This window comes from Melanerpes formicivorus, unplaced genomic scaffold, assembly GCF_026170545.1.
Source record: "Melanerpes formicivorus ecotype bairdi unplaced genomic scaffold, bMelFor1.0.p_v2 SCAF_43, whole genome shotgun sequence".
Lineage (NCBI taxonomy): Eukaryota > Metazoa > Chordata > Aves > Piciformes > Picidae > Melanerpes > Melanerpes formicivorus.
In genome coordinates this window covers 2,098,865-2,117,740 of record NW_027142395.1, presented here as the reverse complement: position 1 = coordinate 2,117,740, position 18,876 = coordinate 2,098,865, and the positions used below count along the sequence as shown (strand labels likewise).

The 18,876-nt window shown below is 41.8% G+C and overlaps 1 protein-coding gene across 7 annotated transcripts in view; it reads left to right on the top strand.

The window, feature by feature from the left end:
- Positions 1-1,301: 1,301 nt before the first annotated feature.
- Positions 1,302-18,876, top strand: part of SOCS5 (suppressor of cytokine signaling 5) — a 55,958-nt gene continuing 38,383 nt past the window's right edge. For 5 of the 7 annotated variants that reach the window (XR_010989811.1, XR_010989810.1, XR_010989809.1 and 2 more), the window contains exon 1: positions 1,523-1,652. The gene's annotated coding sequence lies outside the window, so the exon portion shown is untranslated. Of the gene's footprint in view, positions 1,359-1,522; positions 1,653-1,728; positions 1,883-18,876 lie in introns of those variants that run through there. The other 2 variants (XM_068158831.1, XM_068158832.1) reach the window with 2 other exon arrangements.

Below are 18,876 nucleotides of genomic sequence, written 5' to 3'. Positions count from 1 at the left end.
TGCTGTACTTCAGCCAAGCAATGAATTTACTCCCTATTATAGGGAGGGAAACAGTTTTGAATGGGGGTATTAGGCCCTTTCAACAATACCCAGGTCTTCAAGAGCCTCACTTTGTAAGAATTTAGCAGCCTCTTCTGCTCACAACATGTTGTTTCACTTCTTCAAACATAAGGCTAGAGCAGATGCTGCAGCAGTTATGACAGACAGGTAACTAGTTCTATAAAACATGCACTCAGACCACGTTTGGGAGCTGCTATGAACACTTCTTGAATGCTTTTATGGGCTAGTAGTCTAGTGGGTCAGAGCAGAGCCTAGTAGACCTGGGCAGCTGGGCTCCCTTCAGATTGTTTGCAGGGAGGCAGCCTAAGCCCCACCCCAAGCCCATGTTCAGGGGGATTTATAAAATAGTTTGGGTTGGAAGAGACCTTAAACATCATCTCATTTAAACCTCCTGCCATGGGCAGGGCCACCTTGCACTACACCAGGCTGCTTAAAGCCCCATCTAATCTGACCTTGGCACACTTCAAGGGATGGCACACACACAACCTCTCGAGGCAACCTCACCACGATCACACTGAAGAATTTCTTGCTATGATGTAAAACGACCCCCTTTCAGTTTAAACCCATTAGCCCTCATCCTATCACTACAATCCCTCATAAAGAATTCTATCCAGTCTTTCCTGTAGGCCTCCTTTAAGTACTTATAGGCCACTGTACAGCCTCCACTGAGCTCTCTCTTCTCCAGGCTGAATATGCCCAATTCTCTCAGCCTTGTCCTCATAGGGGGATGCTCCAGGCGCCTGGTCACCTTCGTGGCCCTCCTCTGGACCCGCTCCAACAGGCCCATGTCCTTACGCTAGACGCTTTCTTATTTCGGATGCTTTGCCTCCCTAGAGCGGTCCCGCAAGACCAGGCAGCCAAGCACACTTTAACTGATGCCCACGGGCAGGTTATCAGCCTGCGCTCCGGAAGAAGCGACTCCTCCCGGTCTGCCCCTCCGCAGCCGCCGCTGTTCCTATTCTGACGCCGAGCATCATGGGTGAACTTCGCCTGCACTCTGACCACGGCACGGCACGGCACGGCACGGCACGGCACGGCACGGCACGGCAGAGCCGGGTTGCGCCGAGCTGAGGCACCACCCCCTGCCCCGCCAGCGGCCGCCTCCAGCCTCTCCCGCGCCGCTTCCTCCCGTCGGCCCCCGCCACATGACACAGTCCCTCCCCGCTCCCCTTGCCCGCACCCAAAATGGCTGCAGGCAAGCCCCTTGCCAGATTGGGCATCATGCCCGACTTTAAGATGGTCTTCAATGGAGGCTAGCTGAACACATCCTAGCGGGTCAGTCTCAACGCTGCGGCCTGGTAGGTTACACGAAGCCCCGCCTCACCCAGTTTGCCGTTCCTATTGGCTCTGCAGAGGGCCAGGCCTGTTCCTATTGGCTAGAGAGGTGTCGCTCCCGCTCTCTCGGCTCTAGGGCTCGGGGAACTATTTTCCATTCGGCGGAGGGGGGCTGGGGAGGGGGATTTTTCGACTCGCTCCGTCCGAGCCGAGCGGCAGGCGGCGGGCCTGGCCCGGGCGGGGCGGCGGAGGATGCTGCGGCCGGTGGGGCCGCCAGGACGGCGCTGAGGCGTCGTTCTCCCCGCCGCGGCGCAGCGGTAGGTGCCTCTCGGTCGGGGCTCGGGTTTGGTGAACGGGACCTGCGCCGCTCGCCCCCCGGCGGCGACAGGCGGCCGCTCCCGGCCGCGGCCCCGGCTCCGGCTCCGCTGCTGTCCGCCGAGGCCGCGGCTCCGTGAGGCAGGCGGAGAGCTGCCGCCGTCTCCCGGCCGCGGGCACCCAGCGCCTGAGGGAGCGTGGGGAATGGACGGGGCCGGGTGAGAGGAAAGAGGTGGGCTCGGCCAGGGCGCAGCGAGGTGCCGGAGGGGAAGAAGGCCGCCCCGGGGCAGAGAGGGCACACACAGTAGTTAGGGCCAGTGCTGCTCGCTCTCAGGTACTCCTCTGAGGGAAGCGAGGGAAGCCGGGGCTAGCGTTTGCAGCCCGAGGGCCCGGGGGTTAAACCCTCCCTAGCCTGAATGCAGTGACGGCACCCTCAGGCCGGCGGTGAGGGCTGCCCCGTGCCGGGCAGCTGGCGGGGCGGCAGCGCCAGAGTGGGGCTCCCTTTGGGCTCCCAGGGTAATTTGGAAGCTGGTGTAGGATCAGGGGGGTTAGTCGGCGGTCTCCTGAAGTTTAGTTCGCACGCGTGTTTGTCCATGTGGAAATCACCCGTGTAGAATTGCTGTGAGAGAGCCCTCAGGGCACATAATCACTTCTGTGGAGTTAAACATCAGGCAGTACTCAAAAAGTTTTTCGAAGTCATCTTTATATGCATCCAACTCAAAGTTATGAATGGTCTCTTGGAATTGTAGAGACTAAACCGTGTTACTTCTGCTGCTGTTAACTTCAATTCAGTGCTTGCACTGAATCACAAGAGCTGAATTCTGTGTAGTATATCTCTGATGTTCGTTTCATCAGGTTTATGTATCATCTGTTCATATGTTGTGATGAACACAGCATGCACAATAGTTATGCTTCCATTCCCTGAAGAATTACCAAATGCCTGGTGGGTTTTGTTTGGGTTGTTTTGTTTGGTTGGTTTTTTTAACTTTCTGCCCCCTTGCCTTGCTATCTTCTCTAAAACTTGTTGAAGTTTTCGCAGCGTTTTTGATTGTGAGCTATCTGGTTTAGGTTAATCATCATATGGGATACCATATCCCGTCATGTAAGGCGTGATCCCTGACTATGCCACACAACCCCTCCTAAGACAAATACAGTGCTTTTCCACTGAAGCTAATTCCAGTATGGTTTGTGAGTTTGGTAAAGGTGTGGCTTTTCTCACATAAATTGCAACAACTTCATGAGTGCCCTTGTCAGGGCAGTATGTTCCTACCAAAAGAAGGTATTTTGGGTACAAATGTGGCTCAAGTGAATTATTTGCATGGATAGGATATAAATGGGAAATAGTACCTAAGCTTGCATTTCTGTAGTATTTATTTTAAAGCAAATGCATTCTGCAGATTTGCACAGAGGTTGACTGAGTATAATTTTAAATTGATCTGCCTCTTTTGGAAGACAAAGTGAACTAAGTGTGTTCATTGGATATCACCATGAGCGCAGAAGTCTTGGGAGTTGTTTTTTTTCCCTGGCTTTAAAACATTGTGCAGAAGACTAAATTGCTTTTTCATGCCTAGCTAAAGCTTTGAATGTATATGAGTAATGAGTAGTCTGTTTTCTTGAGTTTTTTCCATAGTATCTTCTGTATAATTATTTTTTAAGCTTAAAATTCCCAGAGAGATGAGTGTTTCAGGGCACTTTGGGGTTTTTGTTTGTTTGTTTTTCCCCTTTTGGGTGAATGGCAAAAAAGACCCTTCTGTAGTCGCAAATGCCACAGTAAATATTTTACTAGGTTTTAAGTGCTTTGTCATTTAAAATGTAGCTTTAGAGTGATTTAACTTTAATTTTGTTAATACTGTACGAGTTAGGATGCAGTACTCCAAAGAGATTGTTCAGTTGCTGGACCCTGTAGTGTGAACTTCTTTATGGAGTCTGTCTTAATGTGCCTTTCTAGAAGTGATTTTTTTTCTTAGCAGATTATGCAGCGTGAGTGTAATTCCTAGTTTCATCTAAACCTGGCCAAGTTCAGTTCAGGGATGTTACTCCAAGACACAGTACTCTTCAAACTTACCAAAGAGACTTTTATTCATAATACACCCTACAAACCATTAATACAGTGTAGTTTGTGTGCTGGAAGTTTTGAGTCCAGTGAATTATTGAGGATGGCATGACCTTTCAGGAAGGAGAATTGGGGTTGTGTCACTAGGTGGTGACCGTGGAGTACATCATAGTCCATAACTGCCATTTGCCTTACTTGCATCTCAAAACTTTTCTGCTGAGTTCAAATCTGATGTGCCACTGTGTGCACAGATGACATTAGGGCAGTTCTGCAGTTAAATTGTGTTGCATCCATAGAAATCCTGAGATGTAAATCACACACCTCATGATACTGGGTCATGTAGGTTTGTGCCATTGGTAAAAACTTCCCTGCTGAAGATGTCATGCAGCCTTCAGCCTGAACATTGTGCTTGCTACTTTGAATATCCCCCGTTGATGAAGCTGTTATAGTGAGATACTGAAAGAAGGCAAGTTTCTGATTGAGCCTCCTAATTAATACAGTTGTGAATCTGTAAACCAAGATGTGCAAGTGGGCCTGGCATCAAAGCAATTGCTATAGGGATAGTGTCTTTGCCCAAGCGTTTAATTCTGGCTTTTTGTGGGTTTTGTACATTAATAACTGCAGCAGACTGAATTAGCTATACATTTAGTGTGTCTTCTTTGTCAGTTCCAAAGCAAACTACGTAAAAGAGAAAACAAAACCATTGTGAGACGTGGTGGACTGAGCTGTTGCGATTTGTTCTGATTCTCCATTGGTCTAAATGTGTTGCATCTACTCTGATTTTAGAATTGCATTAACAATACAACCTATTCAAACAGCTGGGTAACAGACCATAGCTTATTGTGACTTTGTATCTATGACACCATTGGAAAAATGGCTAGGTTAGTCCTTGGAGGAATATGTGGAACTTTCTTCTGTTGCTCTTTTAATGATTGCAGGTACATCTAAGAAAGAAAGAGCAGATGGAAGGGGTTAGACATCAACTGTGCTCTATTAGAAAGGGGTTTTTTTAAATCTTTGAAACATGTGAAACCTGTCACTCTGTGGCCAGGCTCTAGAAAAATGACTTTTGATCAAATTTTTTGTGGCAATTCATGTGTTTCTATGATGGAAATAATCTTGGAATGGTGTAACATGCATTTTGTCTGGACTTACTATGCTTAAAATTAAGAGATGTATTTTAGTCTAATTGAGGGATAGTAATGATGGATTTTAAGAGTTGTAAACCACCTTGTGCTTTAATCGCCTGTTTATAATTGCTTAGTTGTGGGGAGCTTTTTCATGGGGTTCAGATGCTTCCATGTGAATTTCATATGGTAGGTTTATCTATTCTAAAGATTTAAAGTGATGGTGATGTTTAATTTACTCTTACAAACAGTGGAAACAATTCAAAATCGAAACAGGATACCCTTGTCTTCAATAAAATGTACATTTCTGATTTAATAGAATGCAAGGAAGAAATTTCGATTTAAAAGCTTCCCCACGAGTGCCTGAAGTACTGATTTGTATTCCAAAATATTGAAAAAGGCTGGCTAGTTAAGTAGTTCTTTGGTAGCTGTCTGTTTGAGATTTCCTTGCCTTTGTTTCTCCAAGAGCTATGCTTGGTAGTTTCTTCAACCTTAAGGGGAAATTAGCACTTCGTATTCTGTTGTGGTATTTATGCCTAGAGGCTTCATTAAGGCCACAGGGCTTGGTTAGGTTGAGCAATCTGTGGTGGAGCAATCTACAGTGCTTCTCCATTTGATCTTGGCCTGTACTGTACTGAGATGCCCGATGTCTTCTAAAGATGTTTACCTGGTTTAATAAAAATAATGTATTTTGCTTTATGGCTCTTGGGGTCAAAAGAGCCGTCACCTTTTCTGATGCCGATAATGGATGCGTTAGCTTGAAACAAACATGGAATTACTCCATTAAATAAAAAGTGCCCTGAAACGAGATGCATTTGTAGGGTTTGGTTGTTGGGCAGCTTATTTTAATCTTTGTGTTATATCTGGTTAAAATACTGTATTTAAAGTTTAGTAAATGTATGCCATACCTTCTGCTATACCCTTATACTTTGTCAGCTCTATAAATTAACTCTGACACACTGAATATTTTTCACCAGCTAACATAGCTGTTAGTTAAGTTAAATAAAGGAGAAAAGCCCACATGCTTTCTCCATGCATACAGCTGGACATCTCTGTTAAATTTCCTCCCCCCCCCAAAAAATAAAAAAAAAGAAATTTTGATTGCTTTTTAAAGCTTCATGAATACACTAATTGGTGAATCATCTAATGTGCAGTTTAGTTTCAGGAAATATGAAATGGCTCACTAACTTCATGGTTATAAGATTATGCAGACCTTCTGAAAATCTCAGTGAGAAAATGTGTGCAGTGGTGGTGGTTGATATTTTTGGCTGCGAGAGAGGTTGGCTAAAACTCAATGTAGTTTTGCATAGTCTGCACTAGTTTATGTGGTAGAAACTCCTTTGAAGAATTATCTGGAAGGAAGAAGGAATATTTTTACAGGTTTACCTGCTCTTGGGACTTTATCCAGATTTTGTTGAAGAAGTTTGCACTCAGGAACCTCTTCTGGATCCGTAACTGCTCCTGAATTCCTGGATAACCAGTAGTTTTCATCCTACGCTTTTACACAGCCATGGCTGTTGAATTCTTAAGCCTTAATGCTGGACAGCTGCAAAGCATTTAAAGCCTGTCTTTGAAAGCTTGGGATAAGAAGGAGGGAAAATGGAGGCTGCCCAGATAATACTTTTGAAGACTCTAAAGTGTTTTCTTTATGTAGCCATATACGGTGTGTACCTAGCTAGCTCGATACTACTTGATGATGTTCTGTGGCTGGAGTATTTAAATCAGTAGTGCTTTCTTGTGAAAATTTGGGTCTCTACAGTAGTGAGATCCAGTTGGTCAGGAGTTTGCTTTTCGTGCTGAGGGGAAAAAAAATCAGTTCAATGCATTTTTGTAAACTCAAGGTTTTTATAATAAGTATTCTTATTGTTGAAGATGCCTGGAGCATTGTTAGAATAGTCTTGTGTTGCAATACTTGTGACAGGCATCAGTTTCTTATATATTTACAGAGGTGAAATTTGAAAGCTTGTTTAAAAATGTAACTATAGTAGAAGCAATGAAAAAGAGTTTTTCTGCAATACCATATCTGAAAACATTTTTGTCCTCCTCAGCAGAATGAATTCAGATAGTAGCTCAACAGTCAGCCTAGCTCCCAGATTAAATCATTTAGGTCTCATTGGTCTAGGCCCAACTGTCAATCACAGAATTAAGAATTGTAATTCTGGGATGAAATGGTCTGGCATATAGCACCTTTTACATATTTCCATTAGGCTAGCAGAGACTCCAGGACTGCAGTTGAATGAATTAGGGCTTGATCAAGACTGGTAAAAACTGATTAAGATATTCTCAGAGTATTTGGCCATTAATAACAAAAGCTTAGGTTGTAGGGATTGTTTATGCCAGTTGACTGTAAGTTTTTTCATGGAACTTGGCTAGCTAAGAATGGGCATATTTTTAATAGGGCACAACTACAGGTACCCTGTTTCTTGAAAAGAACATGAACTCCAGATTTCCATCTCCAAGGTGTCTCTAACTTCTGATATCCTAAATTCTATCTGCTAGCGTACATCTGCTTTTATATGTGACTATACACTTTGCCTCTGTACCTTAGGTTTATGGTTTTGAAGTAAGGCTTGTGGAGCAGTCTTGATTTTTTTTTTTTTGCTGGTGGTTTTGTTTGTTTTGGTTTTGTGGGCTTATTGTTGTTTTGGTTTGGTTTTTTACTTACCTGCTTATGGAAAAAGTACCCATTACTAAACTTAGATTTTGGAGAGCTTTGCATGTGGCCCATGTGAATAAGGAAGTATTTTAATCATTCCATTAGTGCAATAAAGAAGTCTTGTATTCTCTGCAGTAGTATATTGATAAATTAATTTTGGACTGCAAATTATCTTTAATCTGAGGCTGACTGGAATCTTTGAGGCAGGTTTGGTTAAAGACTTACATTGCCTAGTGGATGATTTGTTTTCTTAGTTTTTAATTTTCACATTCCTCTTGGGGAATGGTGGATTGCATCCTTTGAAACATGTTAAATCTCACCTGTATAGAAAATGGAATTTCATTAAATATCCAAATAGCATTTTAAAATTGGTTTGTCATTTTGTTGCTTTAGATATGCTTGATGAGTGCTCAAACCTGCAATTTAATTAAAACACATGCTTTTTAAGTTTAGCTTGGTACGTTAAAATTTCTACTCCCTTGTGTCTTGCTGTATTTTGAACTTGGTAGATCTTGGTTTTTATTCATTGGTTTTACTCATGGCTTGGAAGAGGAAGATAAACATGTATTTGTAAGCTGCCAAGCACTTGTGGTGATAAAATACTTAAAATTGAGAGGTCTGGCTGTCTTTACCAAATGAACATTCCTGTCAACAAAAAGCATGCAGCCTCCATTTGTTTCTGACTCCCCACTTGTGATCTAGGCTAATACCAGGGGGTATACCACTCCTATGGGCTCCACCAGAAACCGTCTCTCCATATAATCATATTACTGCTTGAGGACTCCTTAATGTGGCTGTTTGGCGAGGGATTTAAGGAGTCTACCCCTCCCAGTGGTGGATAGCTGGCTTTAACACTGAAAGTGTTTTTCCTCACCTTTTCTTGTTTTCTGAAATAGTATGTAGGTTGAGTCTCTTTTATCACTTGGCAGAGAACTGGGAGCAATTCTATTAATGTTCTTTTTCTGTGATGGTAATTAATAAAGCTTCTCCCTGACCTGTCCTAAATTGTACTGGCATTATTATACGTTTGGAGTCTCCAGCTTTTCTGACAGAGTTTCTCAATTTTTATTCAACCAGTTTTAATCCACTGTGTTCTCCTTTCTCTTCTGGATTTGTTGGCAGCTTGTTGAGGGAGACCAACTCTGAATGTCACCCTTGACCCAGGAGTGGTCTATGCTGTGCAAAGACCTACTCTGTCTTAAGTCTATGACATTTGGCCATACTTTTAATGTAAGAAAAATCTCTTGGATCCACTGAGCAAAGTTGCTGTTGCCAAGATCTCATTAGGTATTCCTGCAAGTTCTCACCAATAGTTAACTCATTTGACCACTTGACATTCTTTACAACTTTGGCAACACATGTGATCTGCTTTGGTTTTTGCTTTATTTTTGTTTGTTCACTAATAGAAAGTCAAGGCCTCCATGCAGAGTGTCACAATGCTGGGTAGATTTGAGAATAAATTAGATTTAAAATTTCAGTATCACACCAGCTTTATCTTCAAAAATATATGTGGTTTATCATAGTACCAGTCAGGGTTGGAAGGGACCACAAGATCATCTAGTTCTGATCCCCCTGCCATGGGCACGGACACCCCACACTAGATCAGGCTGGCCAGAGCCTCATCCAACCTGGTCTTAAACACCTCCAGGGACGGGGCCTCAACCCTACTGAAGAAATTTCTGTTCTATTTGAGGATGAACAATTTTTTTTCTTTATATTGTAAAGATAACTTAGCAATTAGTCTTCCAATATGTCAATTCCAAAATACCTTCTTTTTTGGCCTGCTACAGTGCTTTCATGTCTCCATTGAAATGTGTTCAAGTTCAGTAGTCTGTTACAGAGGTATTTTTATTCCTTACTGAGTTGTATTCTAGCAAAATTTCTTTGAATAAATAAAAGGACTCTTTCAGATTGACCTGCTGATCTACTGTTCCCCTTGCTGGAAATAAAAAGAGAAAATCTGAGAATCTGCTAGAAGTTTTAATTTTTCTAATGCTGAAATAGTTGTGCTGTAGGAAGTGAGAGAACTGCTTTGCTTCAAGACTCTGGGTTGACCAGTGTCCGTACAGTGCCGCTGATGTGGTTTTGTTCTCCTCAATTCCTTGGGGTCTGAAGCATCTGTTAGAGGAATTAGTACTTTTGTTGGTAGAACTGTTAGTCCTTATATGCATACGACATGTTGTTGTTCTCTCAGACTCCTTTGGGAGTGAAGCATCTGCTAAAGGATTTTCAGTGTTTCTGTCAGAAGGAATGTGACCAAAATTCCTATCAAGTAATTACATGCATCTATAGCTCAGAATTGCTTGTGTAGATGACTGATGACCACTGCATGGAACAAGTTTTCTATTCTGATATTCATCTAATAGTTGAAAAAAGAATAAACAAATTTTGGAGCCTTAAGGTCTAGATGAGGATAGTAAATGGTATCTCAAAAAGTGCTGGTCATCTTGCTTTTTAGATTAAGGTTTGGAATTTGATTCAATATGGCATGTGATTATGGAAAAAACATTTTGTTCTACTGTGCAAATGTATATAATTCAGGCAAAACTGACTTTTTGTTGATTAAACTTAAGTTTGTTTCCAGGACTAGTTCTAGAATCCAGCTTCTAAAGGCCAGTTTCTAAGTGATCAGAAAGTTTGAAATCTCACTGCTTTTGTGCACAGTATTGTTTGTTTCTTCCTTGCATCTATTGATCACTGTGGTGGTGGTGGTGGTATGTGTTTTGTTTTCCAGTCAGTGCTGTTTGGCTTTTATTGCAACTGGTTTTGATAGGAATTTTAAGAATGGTGAAAAATCAGCATGCCATCAGTTGTCCATTTGAGGCTATCTATACTTAACTAATAAGTGGAAGTCCGTGTTGGTAGTTAGCTCCAGAGGAAGTATAAGCCCTGTTTTCAGCAATAGGAGTGGTTTATTTGGGTAGAAAATATTCTCCCTGATCATCATGGGTGACAATAGATAAGCTGAACATTTGCAGTTATGCCTATTTTGTAAATGATTCTTAAGATACCAATTACTTTGGTCTAAGTCCTGTAAGTTGTTGCTTATAGACTCAAAAACAATCATGTTCTGAAATATTTTGTTTCAGTTCTGCAAATAATTCCCTTATTTTGACTGTGTAGCAGTAGAAACAGACTGCAAAATATCTATGTAACCTGTGAATTCTGTAATATTTTTTAAGCTTTAGTCAAATATAAGAGATAAATAACTTTGTACCATGATAAACCAGTCATCTTAATGCTAGTGAAGTTAACATGCCATACTGATAGCATCTCTGTTCATGATTGAGGGATATGCCATCCCTGTACTTGCTTTGAAACCTGTAATAAGTGAAAAGAATCTGTTTGCCACTTTCATTGACAGAGGCATGTATAATTTCACATCAAGTTTCTTAATGGGACACCTGCAATGGTGGTTTATGTTTTCCTGAGAAATACAGAGGCGTTAGGATTTTTTTTTTTCCCTTGCCTTTAGGCTGGAGGCGAGGAGAAAGTTCTTCACAGAGAGTTGTTAGCCATTGGAATGTGCTGCCCAGGGAGGTGGTGGAGTCTCACTGTTCCTGGAGGTGTTCAAGAGGGGATTGGACCTGGCACTTGGTGCCATGGTTTAGTAGTCACGAGGTGTTGGGTGACAGGTTGGACTTGATGATCTCTGAGGTTTTTTCTAACCTTATTGATTCTATGTTTCTCAGCAGTGAGTGAAGTAAACCTGAGCGGGGGGAGGGGGAGGGGAAGAGAATATTGTTATGTAAGGAGATAAAATGCCATACAGCTTTGGTTTACAATTTGTTCAGTAGTATAAACTTCAATAAAAATATATTCCTCCTTTTTAGTACTAATTTTGTTTGACAAAAGTTTGATTCAGCAAACCATGGAAAGAAATATTTTTGCCCTTATGTAGGGGATATCTAGAAAGAGGCTAGTCGTGTGCAGGAGCCATTCTAACTTATTTTTTCCCGTGTAAACTCTCTGCTTGCATCTCCTGCATTCTCACAAATGCTGGGCTTAGATTCTTTTGTTACTTACAGACTTACTTTTCTTTGTACCATGAATTATAGCTCTAATGCCAGAAAATCTACTTTGCAATTTAATTTTGGCTGGCTTGAAGAGGGTCAGTAATTATAGTTACTGTTTCCAGCAAGTTGATTTTTTTTTCTTCTTTTTCCAGCAGTCTTTCTATGAAGAATGTGACTGTGGATTAATTGAACATAAAAATGAGTCAAAAACCTTTTTCTGCCAAAGGCAAACATAGAAGTAGGTGCTAGTAAGGTTTTCAAAACTGTTACCTAGGTAATTTGTAGCTCTACTGTGACTTGTAATGCACAGAAGTATAAGATTGATTTGATTTAAAGAGAAAGTTATTGGGGCACAGTTTACTTGTAAAATAGATAGCAGTTTTGTGGCAATCTTTAAATTTTCACTCTTAGAAGTCAATGTCAAGGCATCTTTAAAGCCTACTGCCTCCAGTCTTCCCACCAACAGTGAGGTTGTCATCTCTGAAGCATGGTACCCTGTCTTTTTTCAAGTTGCTCTGAATTCAAAGAAGACAGTAAGTTACCAGTTGTTGATTTAAGAATATGCTGACACCGTGGATGACATACCTCACGGAGTTTCTTTTCTGCCTTGTTTATGTGCATTCCTTTAGCATCCTGAAAGGGCTGAAGAGGCAACAGTGGTGCTCTGTGGCAGCAGGATGATGTGTTTTAGTCGGTGAATAGTGTGGGATGGTGTTCAGCTGATGCCTCTCTTCTGAAAGAGATTTCAGTTCTGCACTTTCATTAATCACAAAGTTTTCCTTATGCTCAGTATGCACTTTTCTTTTATAAAAACACCATACTGCTGGTGTAAGGAATGATCTAGAGGGAAACGCTTTGCAAGCATAGCTGAGTTTGTTATTGGCATGGAAGAAAAAGCAGTCTTGATCATAGCTGTCATTACTGTGCTTTCAGAAACTCTCATGATTTGTGTATAGCTGGAGTTGTGGTGCTACAGATATAACTATGTTGGCAAGAAAATAGTAGTCTTTGATTTGGGACAGTGATGGAAGCCAAATCAGGAAAAGAATGTTAATGTACAAAGCTACTTCTCTTACAAAATCTTATGAGCTAGGCCCACTGATACGGCACCATTTGCAAATCCCTTAAGCATCCAGTGCTTCTGATCCTTGTTTCCTACTCATTTAGTTTTGCATGTGTGTTTTACAATCTTTTTAGTAATTTTGGAGTTGAACCATGCATTTAGCTCTAATGGGAAGTGATTGTACTTCAACATTCAAGGCAGCGTAGGTAGTTAAATGCCTCCATGCAGGAGCTAAGCCTGGGCCTCAAATAAATGGGTGTAGAAAATTGCTACTCCAAAGGCTTAGCAAGCATGCTTATCCTATACCTGCAGGAATGAAGTAGATAGAAGTAAACTCTGTATTCATATACTATGGTTGTCATAAGGGAATGGTCCTTAAGAAAATAGACTTGACCCCTCTTGGTGAGGAGCAGCAGCAAAGGAGTGTATCTGTCCTGGTTTGAGCCATGAGCTGCCCAGGGTGAAAGGAGTAAATAAAACACACAGAATTTGAGGTTAAATAGAAAATACTATTAACAAAAGTAACCAAAATTACAAAAGCTGTAAAAGCACAAAGGAAATATATACACAAAAATCGAAATCAGCTTTGGCCCAGTTTTCCTGGGTCTACTAGGCCTCAAATGCCCCCTTGTTGTGGCCCACACTCCCCCACAAAACAGAGTGGTAATAGGAGCTGCACATGTCGGGAGAGGAGGTAGAAAGAGAAAGAATAGGCTGTGATGTCTGGTTATGCAGAGATTGCAGGATTATGGCATGGAATAAAAACTTAGTTTCCTGTGTCCACCCCTGGGGCGCATCCAGCCCCTTGGTACTCTCTGGTACTCTGGAGGACTTTTTATCTCTGTGATAGAACACTTAGTCCTCAATCTATAGCAGCATCATAAAGTGAGGGAGGAGAAAGAGGTGAAATCACATTCTGTGTGTGTGGAGTTCGCAGATCTGAAGCTTGCAGCTTGGCAGTAGCAGTATTACAGCTGGTGATGGTGGTACCAAACTCGTGTGCAATCCCCAGGCTGTAATGTAGTGCCAACAGGTGGTGCTGTCGTAGGAGTCACTGCTGCTCTTGCATCTTTATTCCCTCTTGTCAGGTGGAAGGGACAGATGACTGGGGAAATCTTTTGGGTGAACACATTAAAGTCCCTGAATGCCTTCAGAGCAGGATAGCAGAGCTGGCAAAAGGTCTGGAAGGAATGTCCTGTGAGAAGCAAGTAAAAGGTCCTTGGGCTTGTCTAGTGTCGAGTAAAGGAAGCTGAGGGGTGATCTCATTGCTCTACAGCTTTTTAAGTAGATGAAGGGAGAGAGGGAAGTGCTGATTTCTTCTCATTTGCATCGAGTGATAGAATGTGTGGGAATGGTTCAAATCTGCATCAGGGCAGGTTCAGACTGGACATTAGGGAGCATTTTTGTTACTGAAAGGGTGGTCAGACACTGGAATGGACTTCCTAGTGCAGTGGTTGATGACCCAAGGCTGTTTAAGTGGCATTTGGACAACATCCATAATTACATGCTTTAATTTTGGTCATCACTGAATTGGTTAGGCAATTGGACTAGATTATCATTGTGGGTCCCTTCCAACTAAAAGATTCTGTTCTATAAAATAGACTGAAAAAACTCCTGAGAGCAAACAAGCAGTAATTAGGCTAAGGTGTAACTTCGGACCAGATGTAGCTAGATTCGAAGGTATTCCAGCTTTAGGCTGGCTGCATGTAGTGCTGCTCTTGTGATACTTCAAATAGCTTTAAATGACCCATAGTGGAACTTGAGCAAAGGTAAGTGGAAATAAATAGAGGCTGTGGCTGTTTCTGTTTTTATTTATATATGATTTGAGGCTAAACAGAATGTTCAAGACTGCTTCAAAGAGTCAGAAGAGTCAAGAAAAATCTCTCCTGATCATTGTGTTTTCTTACTGCTGTGGAAGAGTTTTTTCCACTCTTCAGACTCTTTGAGTAGTCTTATGAGGTCCTTGTGGACTTTAGTTCCTGCTTACTGTGGGTCTCCATTTTCTGTAATAACTTTAAAGAGTGTTGTCTTCTGTGTATGTCCATGTTGCTTCACTTCCTTGTTTGCTGCCTCCACTCAGTACTCATAGGGTGGAGTATAACACTGTATGAGATTAAGTGTTGCAGTTCAGTGTAATAGCTCTGAGGCTTGCAAGGGTTGCTCTGATTTGCCTTTTACACAGTGTTCTGTGGAGCAAACAAGATGACACAGTGTTAGTGTTACCTGATCTCAATAGTTGTCCCAGGCAAATAGTTGGAATTTTTAGAGGAAGATAGAACTATGTTTTGTTTGCTGGATCATTTCACTGAACCTGGGAGTATCTAGTTTACCCATCATTTTGCAGACTCTTTCTGAACAATTTGAGTAGTTGTGGTGCTGTATCTTTGACCAAGTGTCTTATTTTTCTTTTGTGCAGCTGTAAACTTCTTAAAGTGCATTGCTGCATAAGTGAGAATGGGAGCTCACATGAGTCATTGTTCCCACTATTCTTCCTTCATCTGTCTTACTTCCACATATAATAGGAAGTGTTAGAAATTTTTTAAGAGATGCTGTATTCAGTTGCTTATAACTTTGCTGAATTCTAATCTTTTGGACTCAAATACTTTATGCCTTTTCTTTGCCTGGAGTTTGATTTTATTTTTTTTATTTTTTTGTATAAAGCTTTCAGCCAGAATTTTTCATCTGTTTCTAGAAACAAAACTGGAATAATTCTCTGCCATTTTTCTGTGGCAGTCTCTTCTTGAAAATACTGTGGTGCACCTTTGAACTGGAACATGTATTGAAATTGGTCAGTTGGTGAGCTCTGGCTTAGATAAAATGTTTTAGTTTTATATGAAAGTCTGCCAAAATTGAGACAGTTCTCTTTTTGAAAATTTGTGATCTAGACAACACAACATTTCCTTGTGGAATTCCCTGGAGGCTATCTGTTCTTTGTGCTCAGCAGGAGTTTTCTTGCAAGTTTATTTCTGGGCTGTAATAACTGTGCAGAATGTGGAGACCGTAATTGTCTCAAGCTAACTGGGGGCTTGAGAGGGGTCTTATGACACAATGCCAGGAGGGAGTGTGAGGCAGCCCTGGGTGCATCAGCTGCAGAGTTTTGCACTCATTCCTGTCTCTTCTGGCTTTTTTCCTAGCTGAAGTGCTGTTTGTCTGGTGCTTCCATTAATTAATTTGTTGTGAAAATAGAGGTCAGGTGAATGTTGGAACCGATGCAAAGGAATGGGAGGGGAGCAGGAATGTCTCTTCTAATAGCAGCAAAACAATGGTAGGTCATCATGGACTATGACCCTTGGGGTTGCCCTGGCCGTGACTGAATTCTCTTAATGAGAATGGCCTATGAGGACTTGTCTGTCCATGCAGGGGATGGTAAATTGCCATCTCAAGCTGATAGAGGGAAATAGCACCAGCTACTCACTGTCTCTTGCAGTTTGGGTTTCGTTTAGTTTCGTGTATGGTAAAGAAGCTTTTGCTGTGTTTTACCTCTTCTTTTTTTTTCCCTTCTCAATACCTGCTCTGACAAGTTCATCATCCAGTAATCACTGTCTGATGTAGGTTTGCTCAGTTTTATGTGGTGCTACAAACTTTCTGCACGAAATACCGTCTCTTAAACCATTCATGCAACAGAGTCTGTTCTCATTGATCTCATTACCTGCAAAAGAGGATTATTAGTTTCATTAGTCTCCTGCAGCTGATGGTGCTGTTGTAAAGATTTTTTTTCTTGTCTGTTCCTTTGCTGCATTTGCTTGGAGTTCCTGCAGCCTATGCCTTAGACTTACCCTGTATCAGACAGGAGCCCACAGGTACTTAGTCACTTCCAATACCGAATGAGCTCTTGTGTGTGGGGATTAGAGTGATACCACAGGGTGGCAAGTTGCCTTTTTCAGATAAGTAATTTCCCTATTGATTAATAGGAATGTATATTTGCTGACTAGTGGGTTATTGGTCTGTGACTAAGTCTTGGTGCAACAATCCTTAGTGAAAACTGGGATCAGCTTTGGGACGAGGTGGGTGACATCAAAACGCAAACCATTTATCTATTTCCAGAATAATTTAGGAGCTAGTAGGTACATGCCCACTTTTTCTTAGAAAATTCTCATCCTGTGAGAGCTCAATTAATATACACAGGTGTTGCTTTGCTAGAATAAGGAGTTCATTCAAATAGTTGTGATGCAATAGGCTGCATTGTGTAAGGGCAAGAACAAAAATGCAGTCATGTCTTGACCAAAAGTACCACTTCCTTCGTCTCTTACTATGCAGTAGGATGGAGCTCCCTAAAGATAAGATAGTAAGTTAATCTAGTTAACACCTCATTATAATGGACTGAGGCAATTATGTTTGTTTGTACTTTGCTTGAAGCACTTGGTGCCATGGTTTAGTATTCCTGAGGTCTTGGGTGACAGATTGGACTTGATGATCCTTGAGGTCTTTTCCAACCTTATTGATTCTATGGGGAAGTTTAGGCTCAAGGTGAAGAGAAAGTTCTTCACAGAGAGAGTTTTTAGCCATTGGGATGTGCTGCCCAGGGAGGTGGTGGAGTCACCATCTCTGGAGGTGTTCAAGAGGGGATTGGATGTGGCACTTGGTGCCATGGTTTAGTAGTCATGAGGTCTTGGGTGACAGGCTGGACTTGATGATCCTGGAGGTCTTTTCCAACCTGATTGATTCAATGATTCTATAAGCTTTTATGGTGCATCCTGATACTGTTTTGAGTCATTAACAATCCTATTCCACATGGCATAAGAAAAGTGTTACTTAAAAAAAAAAGAGTTGAACTATATGGGAGTCTCCTTCCTCATGAATAGAGACCAAGAGAGCCTCTAAATTTACTCATGAGTTTTCTTTGTGTAAAGGGTCAGGATAGTAAAGAAAATCAAGTATTGCAAAGAGTTGGTCCCTTTCCTGTGCTGTGACTCTGAGCAACATTTTTGTTATTAGAGCAGTAACTCAGAACTTGGTAATTTATAATCTCATCACTCTGAGCTTTTTATTTTTTAAAGCTTGCTAGTGGGTCTTTGTATTAGTACTGCTCAGTATTACTGTCAGTTAAAGGAATGGTGTAAATGGTCAGTTGAAAACAGAGCAGCATACTCCCTTGCTCTTAGAGCAAGGCTGTTCTACTGATACCAGTAGTTCAATTATCAAGCAGTTCCATACAAACTCATTTTCACAAGCACCATAATTCTACATCAATGTCTGTTGATAAAAACATCTTTCATATTGTGACTGCGTACAAGTACTCACTGCCTTTTAACACTTCTAATTCCCCAGTTATTTAACTTATGGAAATACTTATGCTGCTGTACATTGTTGGAAATCTTAACTAGTGAGCTGGAAGTAAAATGCTGAGTACTTTGCTTTAAAGACATCTAGTTCTGACTTTTCAATATTTATACTTAAATTGTCTTGCACAAAAAGAAGTTAAATTATGAATTTGTCATGTATATATTTAACATACAGATTTCTGTGTATCTAATTAGAGAATGATTACTTCAGTAACCTCAGACTCTACTAAGCAAACAAACTCATATTTTTCCCCCTTACTGGTTAAAAAAGAAAAAAAAGAAAATCTCCCTACTGCAGGGGCTGAAACTGCCAAGCCAGTGTGTTTGGGGTTTTGGTTTTCTGTTTGCCCCCCCAACTTGAGTTCTAATATTGGGGTGGGGGGGAAAGGGCAGAATTGGAAAGTCTGAGATTCACCAAAATCATCATTCCTAGTGGAAGTCTAGATCTGTTCATAGAATCAATGTTGGACCTCAAAATCACGTCCAACCTGTCACCCAACACCTCCTGACTAGTAAACCATGGCGCCAAGTGCCACTTCAAATCCCCTCTTGAACACCTCCAGTGATGGTGACTCCACCACCTCCCTGGGCAGCACATTCCAATGGCTAACTCCCCTCTCCGTGAAGAACTTTCTCCTCACCTCAAGCCTAAACTTCCCCTGGTGCAGCTTGAAACTGTGTCCTCTTGTTCTGGTGCTGCTTGCCTGGGAGAAGAGACCAACCCCCTCCTGGCTACAACCTCTCTGCAGGTAGTTGTAGACAGCAATAAGGTCTCCCTTGAGCCTCCTCTTCTCCAGGCTTAGCAACCCCACCTCTCTCAGCCTCTCCTCGTAGGGCTTGTGCTCAAGATCTCTCCCCAGCCTTGTTGCCCTTCTCTGGACACATTCAAGAGTCTCAATGTCCTTCTTAAATTGAGGGGCCCAGAGCTGGACACAGGACTCAACATGTGGCCTCTAACCAGTGTTGTGGTTTTTTCACACTTCTGTAAACTCCATTTGAAGTTCCTCGTGGTAGCCTATATCTGGATAG